Raw genomic sequence first — 13886 nt, forward strand, 5'->3', positions numbered from 1 at the left:
CTTTGCAGAGATCTCTAAACCCTGGCAACTCAGCAGCAAGTTCAGTTCCAAAATCGTTCCTCTTGCCTTTCCCAACAGACTTGAACAACTAGAAAGAAAGGAAGGAACTTAAAAAAAAAAAAAAAAAATCACCGAGTTTTTGGCAAACCTTAGGCACTCTTTCCCCCACCTTGCAATTAAGGCAGAAGTAAACAGTAACAGAATACCAAATTGCTGCTTGCTTTGGTATAGGTGCCCAGGTGGAGCTGCTGGTGGTACAGCCCTGTGCCTTGAGACAGAAGGGCAGCCTCCCTGGAGAGCATTCCAGTGGGTCCCCAAATCTGACATATCAAGATTAAGACCTGAGGATTTGGAGCAGAATGACAAGAAGGGGTGAGTCATCTGGGCATTATCTGAAAAAGGAAAAAGTTTCCTCCTCCTTTAAATTTACCCTCTCCCCACCAACTCGGAACCCCTTCTTATTTTTGGAGGTCACCTCCTGGATGGTACTGCCTCACGTTGAAGAGGCTGGTGGGTCTAAGGAACCCAGAGCATTCCCTGTTGAGCAAAGTGTGTGTGAGGACTCTTCATCAGACTGGCTTGGTCTGTGTCCTGCCTCAGCCACTCACCAGCTGAGTGAACCCGGATGAGTTGCTCACCTCTAAGCTTCGGTTTTCTCAACTCTAAAAGCAGAATAGTATTTACCTTATAGGGTGCCTGTGAGGCTAAAATGAAACAGTGTAAAGTGCCTTCCACATAAGAACCACTTAACCACCGATGTTGCACGTATCAAGAGTTCATTTCTTCTTACTGTTAAGTAGGACTCTATTGTGGCTCTACCGCAATTCGTTTATCCATTCAGCTGTTGATTTGACATTTGCGTTGCTCCCAGTTTTTGGCTATTACAGATAAAGCTGCTACTATTTGTGTACGAGTCTTGTATGGACATAGTTTCCCTTTTCTCTTGGGTAAAATACTTAGGAGTAGAATGGCTAGATCATATAGTAGGTGTATGTGTTGATATAACTTCTTAAGAAAATGTCAAACTACTTTCCGAAGTGGTTGCACCATTTTACATTCTCACCCGCAGTGTATGAGAGTTTTAGTTGCTCCACAATCTTGCTAACACTTGGTATGGTCAGTCTTTCTAATTTTATCCGCTCTAATAGGTGTGTAGTGGTAAGTGATTCACATTTACTTTGAGTTGCAGTGAAAATATTTAGGTGAACATTCTGTGTCATTCATTCATTGAATTCATACCGTTCATTCATTGCATACTGAATAGGCCATAAAGCTCAGATATTATCTGAAGACAAACACTGGTGACATTTAATCCCTGGCGCACAGTTGGTTGCATCTGACTCAGAAGATTAAGTGAATTTCAAGCAGCAGCAACCTAATGATTCAGTGCTGTAGACCCCTTAATTTTCTTCCCATCTCTCCTACTAAAGCCAAATAATTGCTGTGATTTCATTACTTCGCCTGTGAAACCAATAGTAATCCTGGTCAGTATCACCTTTAGCTCTTATTGCTGATAATAACAAACATCATAAGATTGGCAACTCTATTAAGTTTGCCCCTGTGTTTATAATAGTGAGGTTGGTGAAAATGTTCACTCCTTTATAGGATCCAAAAGAGAGGACCCACAGGAGAAATTTAATTCTAATCTTAGTTCTAGGAATAGCTTTGTTTTTCCTGAACAAATGGTTTGTTTTCATCTGATGGATGCTGGGAATAGTGGTGTTACTTTCTTCATACTGGTAGCCAAGAACTCAGAGCCTGATTTGTTTTCTCTTCCATAGCAAGTCGATAAGATTTATATTATATGTTTTCCAAACTAACTCTTGCCTAGCTCCAGCTTACCTTCCTATTTGATTTTCTATTTGCTTTATTTTCCTTACTAGTTAAAAGACTTTAAATGATTTTATTTCTTAAAGATACATGTTTATAGTCAGAATTTAAAGGTGTAAATTAAGTCTTTTCTCACTCCTGCCTCAAAGCCACCTGGTTCCCTTCCCCAGGGGCAACTGCTGTTACTGTTGTGTTGCATGTCTTTCCTGAGATAATCTGTGTGAATGTAAGCATATTTATGGGGTGGGTAGCACATATTTGTAAGCAGTTTGTTGAATGAGTTGGAGTTTATAGGGTATAAACAGAAAGTAACTTTATTTCTGCTCATTCCAGGACTCTTGACATTTACTCTGTTGTTTTCTTGCCTGCCCATGGATGAATTCTCTGGTAAATCCCTTAGTTTTTCTAGTCACTTTCTGGTATTAACAGATGCCTCACTTTCATTAAAAAGTCTGGACTTACATAGAATCAAAACATCAGTCTCTCTTGGCAATAAAAACATCTCCCCTTCTCCGGCTGGGGCCTGGCTGTGGCTCGCATGTGCCCAGAGGCTCAGCCTGCCTCCCCACCAGCTCCCAGCCCTGCTCTTCTTCTGCTGCTCTTCTGCACTCACCCTGCTATCTGACTCTTCCAGGGTTGGTGGGCTGGGTGGATTGCACCTGCAACTTTCCTTCGAGAAACACCCTTGGGCTGCTGAAGCCTCTTCACCCATGGGTGTAGAGATCTGGGTGTGCCTGGAAATCTGGGGCTTTATATCGTTCCCCTTTGCCAGAGAGCCAACGCCTGAATGGAATGGGATAATGAAAGTCTAGCGCCCTTGCTGCAAAATGGACAAACTCCGAGATATAATTTATATTCTTGAGCTCCCTGTGGGGTCAGCCTGAGGCTAGGACTATGCTGGAAATCTCATCCTTCCTTGGCTTCTCCCTCCCTGTTAGGTTTCCCCTAACCTCTTACCAGATTTTCTGAGGACACTTCCTTAAGAAATCACTAACTTGCACAGGGACCCTCATTTCAGGGTCTGCTTCTCAGGAACTAACCTAAGACAGCAATTATCCAAATACTGATAAGGCCCCTCCAACCACAGTTCTCTTGTCTTGGCCGAAGCCTGCTGGGAAAGGGCTACCTACAACTCTCCCCTCAGGTCCTGGCTTCCAGGGTCCATCCCTTGGACTCTTGGTTGGGGTCTTTAACTCTGGATAAAAAGAGCAAAACTCAGTGTTAAGTCATCACACATATTTTCTTCTTCACCTTAAAAATGTTATTAATTATATATACCTTCTATTGTGTAAATAAGTACCCACATTTTTTCTAGTTGTTCTCCTTCAGTTAATTGGATCAAATATACAAATAACCAGCCATTCTTTAATGAGGACGTTCTGTTCTTTTGATTGGGTAATATTTGTTTCTCGTAGCTTCCACAAATGAAAAGCTGTAGCTACTGACCTCTTACATTTTCAGAAAGTTTACCCATTGTTTTTACATTTCTATTGGTGGATAATAAAATTCTTAGGTCACACCTTGTTCTTAAGGACTTTGTTGGCCTTGCTTTACTGTTTTCTAGCACTGGTTTTTTTGTTTTCACCTTCTGTAAGTGACTTGATAGTTTTTTTTCATGATGCTAAAATGATTCTTTTCTTTTTTCTTATCTTTGTAGTTGAACAATTGTGCTGTGATATTTTTTTCCTAGGGACAAGATGTACCTTTCAATTTGTAAATTTAAATATTTCCTTTCTTTGGGGAAAATATATAGCTTTTCTATCCAAAGAATCAATTTTATTATTCAAAATGTTGCACTCCTAGGATTGGCTGATGGGGCTGGATTTGAAGAGTTGTATTTGATATAACTCTCTAGAGAATGGCAGACCTCCTTGCAAGGACTGCCTTGTCTTGGGGGGCTGCCACCTGAGCAGAAGTCACTTTCAATTGTATCTTGAAATATTTTACTCTTCCATTATTTGGGTTCTCTTCTTCAGGTTCTCTTCTTCTCCCTTAATCTCTTCCATATTCATCATCTTTCTTTTCTAAACTTTTTTTTTTTAACCATTTGCTTATTTCCATTTTGTTTTACTCACTTTTCTTACCACATCCTCCATTTATTTTACTGTATTTGCATCAGGGACTCATCTTCTTAACGTACATTCAATGTGAACTTCATTCTTGTGATGCTGTAATTTTTTTCTTCCACTTCTTTTCTAAATTCTGTCAGTTCCTGTTTCATCTACTTCTGTCTTTTCATACTTTCCTTCAGTGCTTGTGTCTCTGTTCTGTGTTCTTGGTTTGCAGTGGCAATCCTGGATATTTTCTCTTTGCTAAGGAGCACATCACTGTATCATCTCTGTTTTCTACCAGTTCCCAGGAATCCCTGTAATAGTTGAACTTCCCAAGGATGTTGGATTCAAGTTCTACTCAGGAAGCAACAAGGACCAGTAGGCTTGGGAGCTGGGCAGATTTTTGGCCAAATCCAGACTCTGCTACTTACAAGTTGGGTTATCTTGAGGATATTGGTCTCTCTGAGCCTCAGTCACGTCATCTGTAAAACAGATATGGTATTACTTCACAGGGTTGTTGTGAGGATTAGATAAAATAAATAACGTAAAGGGTCTAGCTCAGAGTCTGGCTTACATAAGGTGCTTAATAAATGTTCCCTTTCTGTTTTGTTTTTTTCTAATTAAACTGATGGATAGGTACAAGCTATTTTACCATAACAAGAAGAGAGTTTGGGGCTTCCCTGGTGGCGCAGTGGTTGAGAGTCCACCTGCTGATGCAGGGGACGCGGGTTCGTGCCCTGGTCTGGGAAGATCCCACATGCCATGGAGTGGCTGGGCCCGTGAGCCATGGCTGCTGAGCCTGCGCATCCAGAGCCTGTGCTCTGCAACGGGAGAGGCCACAACAGTGAGAGGCCCGCGTACCACAAAAAAAAAAAAAAAAAAAAAAGAAGAGACTTTGTCTTAAATGCTATTTAACTATCACTCTAAAGCACCCATCACAATGATGATAGTAGAAAATATTTATTGAAGGCTTACTATTTTCTAGGAATTTTGCTAAATTTATTACATATATTCTCATTTAATTGTTCAGCATCTCTATGAGGTATGTCATATCATTATGCTCGTTTTACAGTTGAGGAAATTGAGCCTTAAGTAATATGTTGCTCAAGGTAGTAAGTGACAGATCCACAGCTTGGTCCATGGCCAACTTCAGTGGCCATGTCTTAATCACTGTCAAATATTGTTTATGCATTGTGATCTTTCCCTGTGCTTGGAGCAATAGCAGAAGCAAAAAAGTGTGAGTTATCATGCCTGGTTTGGGGAAACTCGTAAACACATGTATACCCATTGCATAAATAGTTACATAAAAGCACAGTTGTGTTCACATGTGTCATACTCAAAGTAAGGACTCTTATTTTCAGGTAGAATGAGATTTGAGACTTAGAGGATACCTTCTTCCCTAGGGATCAGAACCTTCAACTAGAATTCTTCATCATTGTCCCTCTATTTTTAGGTGGCCTAGTAAAAGTGAGTGAATTCTAAAGCACCTAGATTATTGGATTTTCTCAGAATGTGGGTGTGTTAAAAATGTACCTGGGTTTTTTTCTAATCAGGTATGGTAAGACAGACAGACACAAATGATTGTCACAAAGGAAGAATTTTGTACTTGCAGATCTGTAGAAACATGAGGCACAGCACACCAGGCCATGCAGGGCCACAGAGAGGGAAGCAACAGGGTTGATCAGGAGGCAGAGAGGGGAGGGCAGAGCATGGCCCAAAGCCTTTACTGGTTTTTTTCTGGGAAGGAATGGATGAGGCAGGGAAGGTACATTGAATAATTTGAACGATTTAGGTAGACTCTGGGCTGTAGGAGTGGTCCCTAATTTTCTGGTACCTGGCCTTGGGGTGATTTTGGGCAGGGGGGATATTGGCTTGGTGTGTGAGAATTTGATAAAGGAGATGGTTAGGGGGTGTAGGCTCTGAATTGGTTGGTTTGTTTATTAAAGGCTTGCTTCCAGGGAAGTCATTTGCTGTCTTTGGGAATTAGCTAATGCTAGAAGGGGCAGTCTCTCCAGGATTAGTGTCCCAAATACCAGAGCATCAAGATTGTAGAAAATAAGAAAATGTAGTCAATACAGTGGGTATCCATGCTTGTGTGTGTATGTGTGTATGAATACTGCAAAGAAATGAGTGGTGTTTAGGGCCCTTCTTGGGAGGGGGAGGAATGGAATGGAAATTGGAGGGGGAAATTGGGCAGGTAGTGAGGACTCCCTCAAAAGGAATAGGCTTATTCTAGGCTGTTTATCAAATATTTTTTCATTTGGAAAATGGGGTGAGTATTATCTGACTGTGTTGTCAAGGAAATTCCTGTAAGTACCCAGAGACTTAATGTTGTACTCGAAAGGAACTACAGAAAAGCAGTACATTATTTTAATTCATTGTTTAGCATGAGCCAACTTTAAATTGCTCTAGAAATGGGTTTTGCGCTTGGACAGATTCTTTGGTGCATGTAGCATACACAAACAGCCAAAGTGAAAAAGTACAGAATCTTAAGAACTGTATCGTTTGGGTTTCTCCAGACTAAACAAAAAGTTCTAAGTATGGTCAGATAAAAAGATTTTTCTGACCCTCCCTGTCTCTCACCCCACCTTCCTATTAGAGGGCTGAATTTGCAATATAGTGCAGGCATGTTGGACTAAGGGCCTTGAACTGTTTCTATTCGTGGTATGTCTCTTGGCTTTGGGCAGAGTGCAAGAACTCAACCATATCATGGAACAGGTTTGTTGGAATTCAGACAGTGAGTGTTTCCTCTAGATTACAATTGATTCTTTCCATGAAAAATATTTTTCTAGGCAAGCAGTTCCATAATTTATTAGCTTCAAGGACCTACAAAGTCAAATGGAGATAAACTTGCACTGGGAGAAAATAAATAGGAGTTTTTTAAAGATGCAGACCACAGTCATTTGGGGAAGTGCCATTTGGTATCATTGCGGGGAACCAACCATCAGTGCAGTATGAATGCCATGTGAACCAGCGTCATTCTGCCACCTCACGGTCATATCTCCTGGAAGCCAATACGAGAGTGTGAACAGGTTATTATAAACACATATTATGTGGCTGCTACCAAGTCTTTTGTGCCTTGTATTGGGCCAACTGAGTTCCTAAGATCTGTTGTACTGCTTTCCTCTTTAAACAGCCGAAGGAACCCATGAAGAAGCCTTCAGCAACCTTGACTTGGCTGAAGTTACCACTGTTTTCTCTTGTAGATCTAGAAACACTGGGTACTTTCTGAGTGGGAGCAGGGCTCCTCATCTTTGCTCTGGGGGCTGATTCCCTGGAGCTGGCCTTGAGTTTCTCCAGCAGTATGTTCTGCAGGACATGCATTCAAATGTTCTATATCCAGGCTTTTTGCTATGTCTCTTCTGGTTCAGAGCTTGACTTGGTCACCAGTGTTCTAAGTTTATCACAAGCAGGGTGGACTTGGAACCTTTGTGGAAATATTGCCTCTTTGTCTGCTTTCCTCCTTCCTGTCTTCCTAGTTCCCATTCCATCTCTTCCATTTTCTCCTTCTTCTCTATTCTCTCTTCTGTAGATATCAATTAAGCACCTGCTGGGTACTAAGAAAGACCCGAAGATAAGACAAAATTCCTGCCATTGAGATACTCAATATAAAATAGAACTTTATAACAAATAATGATAATATAGTATGCATTCAAAATATGGGTACCATCGTGCATGTCCCAGTTCCTTGTCCCCTACATTCTGTCAGTCACCGTGTCCTGCCAGACTTTAAGGCTTCCTCAGATCTCTGTCTTGGTCTTTTCCTCTTCTTACTCTATGTGCTGTTCCTTGAGGACATGATCCAGTCTATTACTTCAGCCTGCTTTATACGCTAATATCTCCCGAACCTGCTTTTCCAACCCAGACAGGTCCTATTCTGCTCCAGGTCCATAGAGTCAGCGCCCAGCTCAGTGACTGAGACACCGGGGAGAGGCATCAGCCTGGCCAAAGGGACGCAGGAAGATGGTAGAGAGGAAATGCCCATTCAGTTGATATTATACAGATTTCTGGTAATATAGATGGAGGAATTCAGACACCACATACCTTTGTTGGCTCACAAGTACAATCATTAGTGAGTAGACTTACGTTTAGACTCCAGGAGTCTCTAAGGTATTTGTCAAGAATGCTTTTTTCCTTACCTCAGCCTTCACAGGTAAACTTTGGTGCCCTTAAGAAGAGTAGAGTTCTTTTTTTCTGGAGTGTTGGCAGGATTGGTTGGATTTGGCCATGGCTAGTGGATGAAAGTTTTCAGTGGCTCCCATTCTATAGTCCAGAGGGGAAAGCTGATAGCACCTTCTGTTCTGTTTTACTCAGGTTAACTTGCCTGGAAAGACAAACAGCCCTTGGCTTGCTCTGTTCTGTGGGACACAGCTTTCTGAACTGGGAAAGGCACTACTTCTCAGATGATATGCTAAGAATCCCTAATGCCAAAGGCACTTACATGTTTGGCGTTGGTAACTTGAGATCTGACTTGTAGACAAAATGCTGTAACTTGATTTTCTCTCCAAGTATTCAGTTTCTACAAGGTAAATACAAATTTTCTTGAATGTTATTTCTCAACCGTCTGGGCCATCTCAGCTTCATTCTAATCCTTTTTAAGGTAATATACAAAACTTGTTTTTAAAATAATTAATCTCATTGGTGGGACAATAAGTGGTTATAATTTATTCTTTATATTCTGAGTTTTCTGACCTCTTCAATTAATTTGTATTAGTTTATTAATAAGAAAAATTTACAAATTATCTTTTAAAAAATAAAAACGACTTATTCAAAGAGTGATGATATAGGGTATAAATGTGTGTGTGTACTCAACTGAAAGAAGAATGATAACATTATAATGAGATTGGAGATTAGGTTGTTTTCTCTCTCTCTCTCTCTCTCTCTCTCTCTCTCTCTCCTTTTTTTTTTTTTTGGCTATGCCACATAGCTTTTGGGATCTTACTTCCCTGACCAGGGATTGAACCTGGGCCATAGCAGTGAAAGCGCTGAGTCCCAACCACTGGACTGCCAGGGAATTCCCTCTTTTTAAAAAAAATTTCACAGAAAAGGTCTTATTATAAAAAAAAAAAAAAGTGACTTTTGTCTCCTTTAAAGCATTGCTTGGGAGGCTTGTCATATATTTCTGTAATGCTGCCATTGCTTACCATGCTTTTTAAAAAAAACACTTTTGAATTGCAGATATTTTTTAATCATTCTTTTTAAGGGTGGCTTTGATTTTGTAAGCTTGCCAACATATTTCTTAATTAAAGAGAGTTGTAATTATAAAATAATGAGTTTTATTTTATCTGTCACTGAGTTATGTGCCGCTGATGAAGTAGCTCTAGGGATAATTTCAAAGGGGAGTTTTTGTTGGAAAAAGTGTCTTCCTAGTTACTGTTTTAAAGGAATCAGTATTCATTTAAAATTGATATGTATTTAATTTAATCTCTTTTTCTCTCTTTTTTTTTAAAACAAACTCTAGGGTATTCTATGTACATTCTTTTAAGGGTTTGTACCACAAGCTGATGAAAACGTGTGTGTGTGTGCGTGCATCTGTGTGTTTTCTCATAAGTCTTAAATAGCAAAATCTATAGTTATAATAATGACATAAGTACATATTTTTAAAGTTTGGTATTTCTTGGTGAAAGGTTATAAATGTTTGAGGTAAGAGAAGATATCATCATCTTTAGAAGTTGTGAGACGGTGAACAAAGAACATTAGAATGGGATTCACCCAAGTTTTACACATAACACTGCTTCTCTGCATTGAAGCCTGAAATTCCTGAAAAAGGAAGCTTGGTTGTTGGCTTATTTAGAGCCCATAAGTTCAGTCCTTGGTAAACACCAATGATAGGCTGATTGTGCCTTTAGCAACAGAGCCTGGATATAATTTTTTTTTCATAGAATAGAAAGCTTGGAAGGTATTTAGAATTTTCCTGAAGACTGTGGTACCAGGTACCCTCAGCTGGCACAGACTCTGGGAACACCCCAAGCCCCCTCCCCACCCCATGTTCCCATGTGCTTGGAAAACCTGTCGTACTAACCTTCCTCGCTTTATCCACCACACTGGCTCTGATCCCACTCTCAACTAGACAACCACCCTAGATGCCATCAGTTCTTTGGTACTCTGCAGGGAAGAAATGATTCCTGTCTCAACACCTTTGAAGGTGGTTTGGCAACCTTTTGTTTGTCAAAATGAACCCCCTCCCAATCCTCCACCACATGTTCTGTCAGACAGGCTCATTAGAAAAAGGACAGGGGATTAAATGGAGGCAAGGAGCTCCCATCTCCACACTCACCTGTCTGTAGGTGAGGTGCATACCCCTGAATTTCTAGTTAAACCAGAAGTTTGCGTGTATGACTGAGAGTTGGTTCTCCTCCTATTTCGCTCAGGAGCCCAGGCTGCTACCCAATCATGGAGCAAGTGTACTCTAGGGATAAATTGTTTGTTTTCCCATCTGTGGCTCCACTAATACAGTTTTGCTCTTTGGAGGATATAATAAATGCTCCACAAATAACAGTTGAATAAATGAATTTTGAGGGAAAGGTTCGAAGATATACAAACAGCACATGGTACAATGTTGAAGTTTTTCTGGGGGTTCTGTGGAAGTAGAGTCGGAGATTCTGACTAATTAGAAAAATTATTTTCAATATTGAAAAACATTTTCAGTATTATTTTGATTTTTTCAGCACGTATTGAGATATAATTTCTATATTATAAATTGCAGGCATTTAAAATGTACATCTCAAAGACTTTTTACATATTTATATACCCATGTGACCATCATTAAATCAAGATCTAAAATATTTTTAGCACCCTAGAAGGTCCCCACCCAACCTTCCCAGCCCAGGGTAACATTTATTCTTATTTTCATCTCCATGGACTAGTTTTGCATACTCTTTTTTTCTTTGCTTTGCTGCTCTGCGAGGCACATGGCATCTTAGTTCTCTGACCAGGGATCGAACCTGCATCCCCTGCATTGGAAGTGTGAGTCTTAACCGCTGGACCACCAGGGAAGTTCCCTTAGTTTGGCCTATTCTTGAAAGTCATAGAATTCTAAAGTTGTACTAATTCTAAAATTTTGGCTATATTCCCTGCACTGTATAATATATCCTTGTAGCTTATTTATTTTACAAAGAGTAGTTTGTACCTATTAATTTTCTACCCCTATCTTGCTTCTTCTGCCTTCCCTCTCCCCGTTGGTAACCACTAATTTGTTCTCTATATCTGTGAATTTGTTTCTATTTTGTTATATTAATTTGTTTGTTTCAGTTTCTAGGTTCCACATATAAGTGATACAGTATTTGTCTTTTTCTGTCTGACTTATTTCACTAAGCATAGTACCCTCCAGGTCCACCCATGTTGTTGCAAATGGCAAAATTCCATTCTATTTTATGGTCAAGTAGTATTCCATTGTGTGTGTGCGTGTGTGTGTGTCACATCCTTATCCATTCACCTGTTGATGGGCACTTAGGTTGCTTCCAGATCTTGGCTATTGTAAATAATACTGCTATGAACATTGGGGTGTATGTATCTTTTCAAATTAGTGTTTTTGTTTTCTTCAAATATATACCTAGGAGTGGAATTGCTGGATCATATGGTAGTTCTAGTTTTAGTTTTTATGAGGAAGCTTCATACCGTTTTTCATAGTGGCTGCACCAATTTACATTCCTACCAACACTGCACAAGAGTTCCCTTTTCTCCACATTCTTGCCAACATTTGTTATTTGTGATCTTTTTTGATTATGGTCATTCTGACAGTTGTGCGGTGACATCTCATTGTAGTTTTGATTTGTATTTCTCTGATGCTCAACATCACTAATCATCTTTTCATGTGACTGTTGGCCATCTGTATGTCTTTGGAAAAGTTTCTATTCAGGCCTTCTGCCCATTTTTTAATTTGTTTGTTTGTTTTTTTGATATGGAGTTGTATGAGCTGTTAATATATTTTGGACATTAACCTCTTATCAGTCACATCATTCACAAATATTTTCTTCAATTCAATAGGATGTCCTTTTGTTTTGTCGATGGTTCCCTTTGCTGTGCAAAACTTTTAAGTTTAATTAGATCCTATTTGTTTATTTTCATTTTTGTTTCCTTTGCTTTAGGAGAGGGATCCAAAAAAATATTATTACAATATATGCCAAAGAGTGTTCCACTTATGTTTTCCTCTAGTTTTATGGTTTCAGTTCTTACATTTAGGTCTTTGATCCATTTTGAATTTACTTTTGTACATGGTGTTAGAATACATTCTAATTTTATTCTTTTACACATAGCTGTCCAGTTTTCCTAGCACCACTTACTGAAGAGGCTATCTTTTCCTGATTATATATTCTTGCCTCCTTTGCCATAAATTAATTGACCATAAGTGCATGGGTTTATTTCTGGGCTCTCTATTCTGTTCCATTGATCTATATGTCTGTTTTGTGCCAGTAATCATACCTGTTTTGGTTACCATAGCTTAGTAGTGTAGTCTGAAGTCATGGAGCATGATCCCTCCAACTCTATTCTTCTTTCTCAAGATTACTTTGACTATTCAAGGTCTTTTATGTTTCCATACAAATTTTTAAAGAGTTATTTGCTCTTGTTCTGTGAAAAATGTCATTTGTATTTTGATAGGAATTGCACTGAATCTGTAGATTTCCTTGGGTAGTATGGTTATTTTAACAATATTAATTCTTCCAATCCATGAACATAGTATATAGTTCCAACTGTTTGTGTCATCTTCAGTTTCTTTCATCAGTGCCTTACAGTTTTCTGAGTACAAGTTTTTTTTCCTTTCCTCCTTAGATTTATTTCTGGGTATTTTGTTCTTTTTCATGCCATGGTAAATGGCATTATTTTCTTAATTTCTCTTTCTGATAGTTCATTGTTAGTGTATAAAAATGCAACATATTTCTGTATATTAATTTTGTATTCTGCAACTTTACCTAATTCATTGATGAATTCTAGTAGTTCTTTGGTGATGTCTTGAGGATATTATGTATAGTATCATGTCATATGCAAACAGTGATAGTTTTACTTTTTCCTTTTTAATTTGGATTCCTTTTATTTCTTTTTCTTGTCTTGTGACTAGGACTTCCAATACTGTGTTGAATAAAAGTGGTGAGAGTGGGCAACCTTGTCTTGCTCCTGACATTAGAGGAAATGTTTTCAGCTTTTCACCATTGAGTGTAATGTTAGCTGTGGGCTTATCATATATTTATTTATTATGTTGGGGTATGTTCCCTCTGTACCCACTTTCTGGAGAGTTTTTATCGTAAATGATTGTTGAATTTTGTCAAAAGCTTTTTTTACATCTATTGGGATAATCATAAGATTTTTATTCCTCAATTTGTTAATGTGACATATGACATTGATTTGCGAATATTGAACCATCCTTATATCACTGGAATAAATCCCACTTGATCATAGTGTATGATCCTTTTAACATATTGTTGAATTTGGTTTGCTAATATTTTGTTGAGAATTTTTGTATCTATGTTCATCAGTGTTATTGGCCTGTAATTTCCTTTTTCCTGATATCTTTGTCTGGTTTTAATATCAAGGTGATGCTGGTCTTGTAGAATGAGTTTGGAAGCATTCTTCCCTCTGCAATTTTTTGAAATAGTTTGAGAAAGATAGGTGTTAACTCTTCTCTAAATGGTTGGTAGAATTCACCTGTGAAACCTTCTGGTCCTGGACTTTTGTTTGTTGAGAGTTTTTAAATTACTGATGAAACTTCATTACTGGTAATTGGTCTGTTCATATTTTCTATTTCTTTCTGGTTCAGTCTTGGGAGATTGTACATTTCTAAGAATTTGTCCATTTCTTCTAAGTTGTCCATTTTATTGGCATATAGTTGTTCATAGTAATCTCTTATGATCCTTTGCATTTCTATGGTGTTGGCTGTAACTTCTCCTTTTTCTTTTCTGATTTTTTTTTTTGATTTGGGCCCTCTCTTTTTCTTGATGAGTCTGGCTAGAGGTTTATCAAATTTTTAAAAATCTTTTTACAGAACCAGCTTTTAGTTTCATTGATCCTTTC

The 13886-nt window shown here is 38.7% G+C and overlaps 1 protein-coding gene across 1 annotated transcript in view; it reads left to right on the plus strand.

The window, feature by feature from the left end:
• The first annotated feature begins 258 nt into the window (after positions 1-258).
• ANKRD55 (ankyrin repeat domain 55) overlaps positions 259-13886 on the plus strand; it is a 457064-nt gene continuing 443436 nt past the window's right edge. The window contains exon 1 of the mRNA XM_032628850.1: positions 259-372. The gene's annotated coding sequence lies outside the window, so the exon portion shown is untranslated. The remainder of the gene's footprint in view (positions 373-13886) is intronic.

Source organism: Phocoena sinus, chromosome 3, assembly GCF_008692025.1.
Source record: "Phocoena sinus isolate mPhoSin1 chromosome 3, mPhoSin1.pri, whole genome shotgun sequence".
Lineage (NCBI taxonomy): Eukaryota > Metazoa > Chordata > Mammalia > Artiodactyla > Phocoenidae > Phocoena > Phocoena sinus.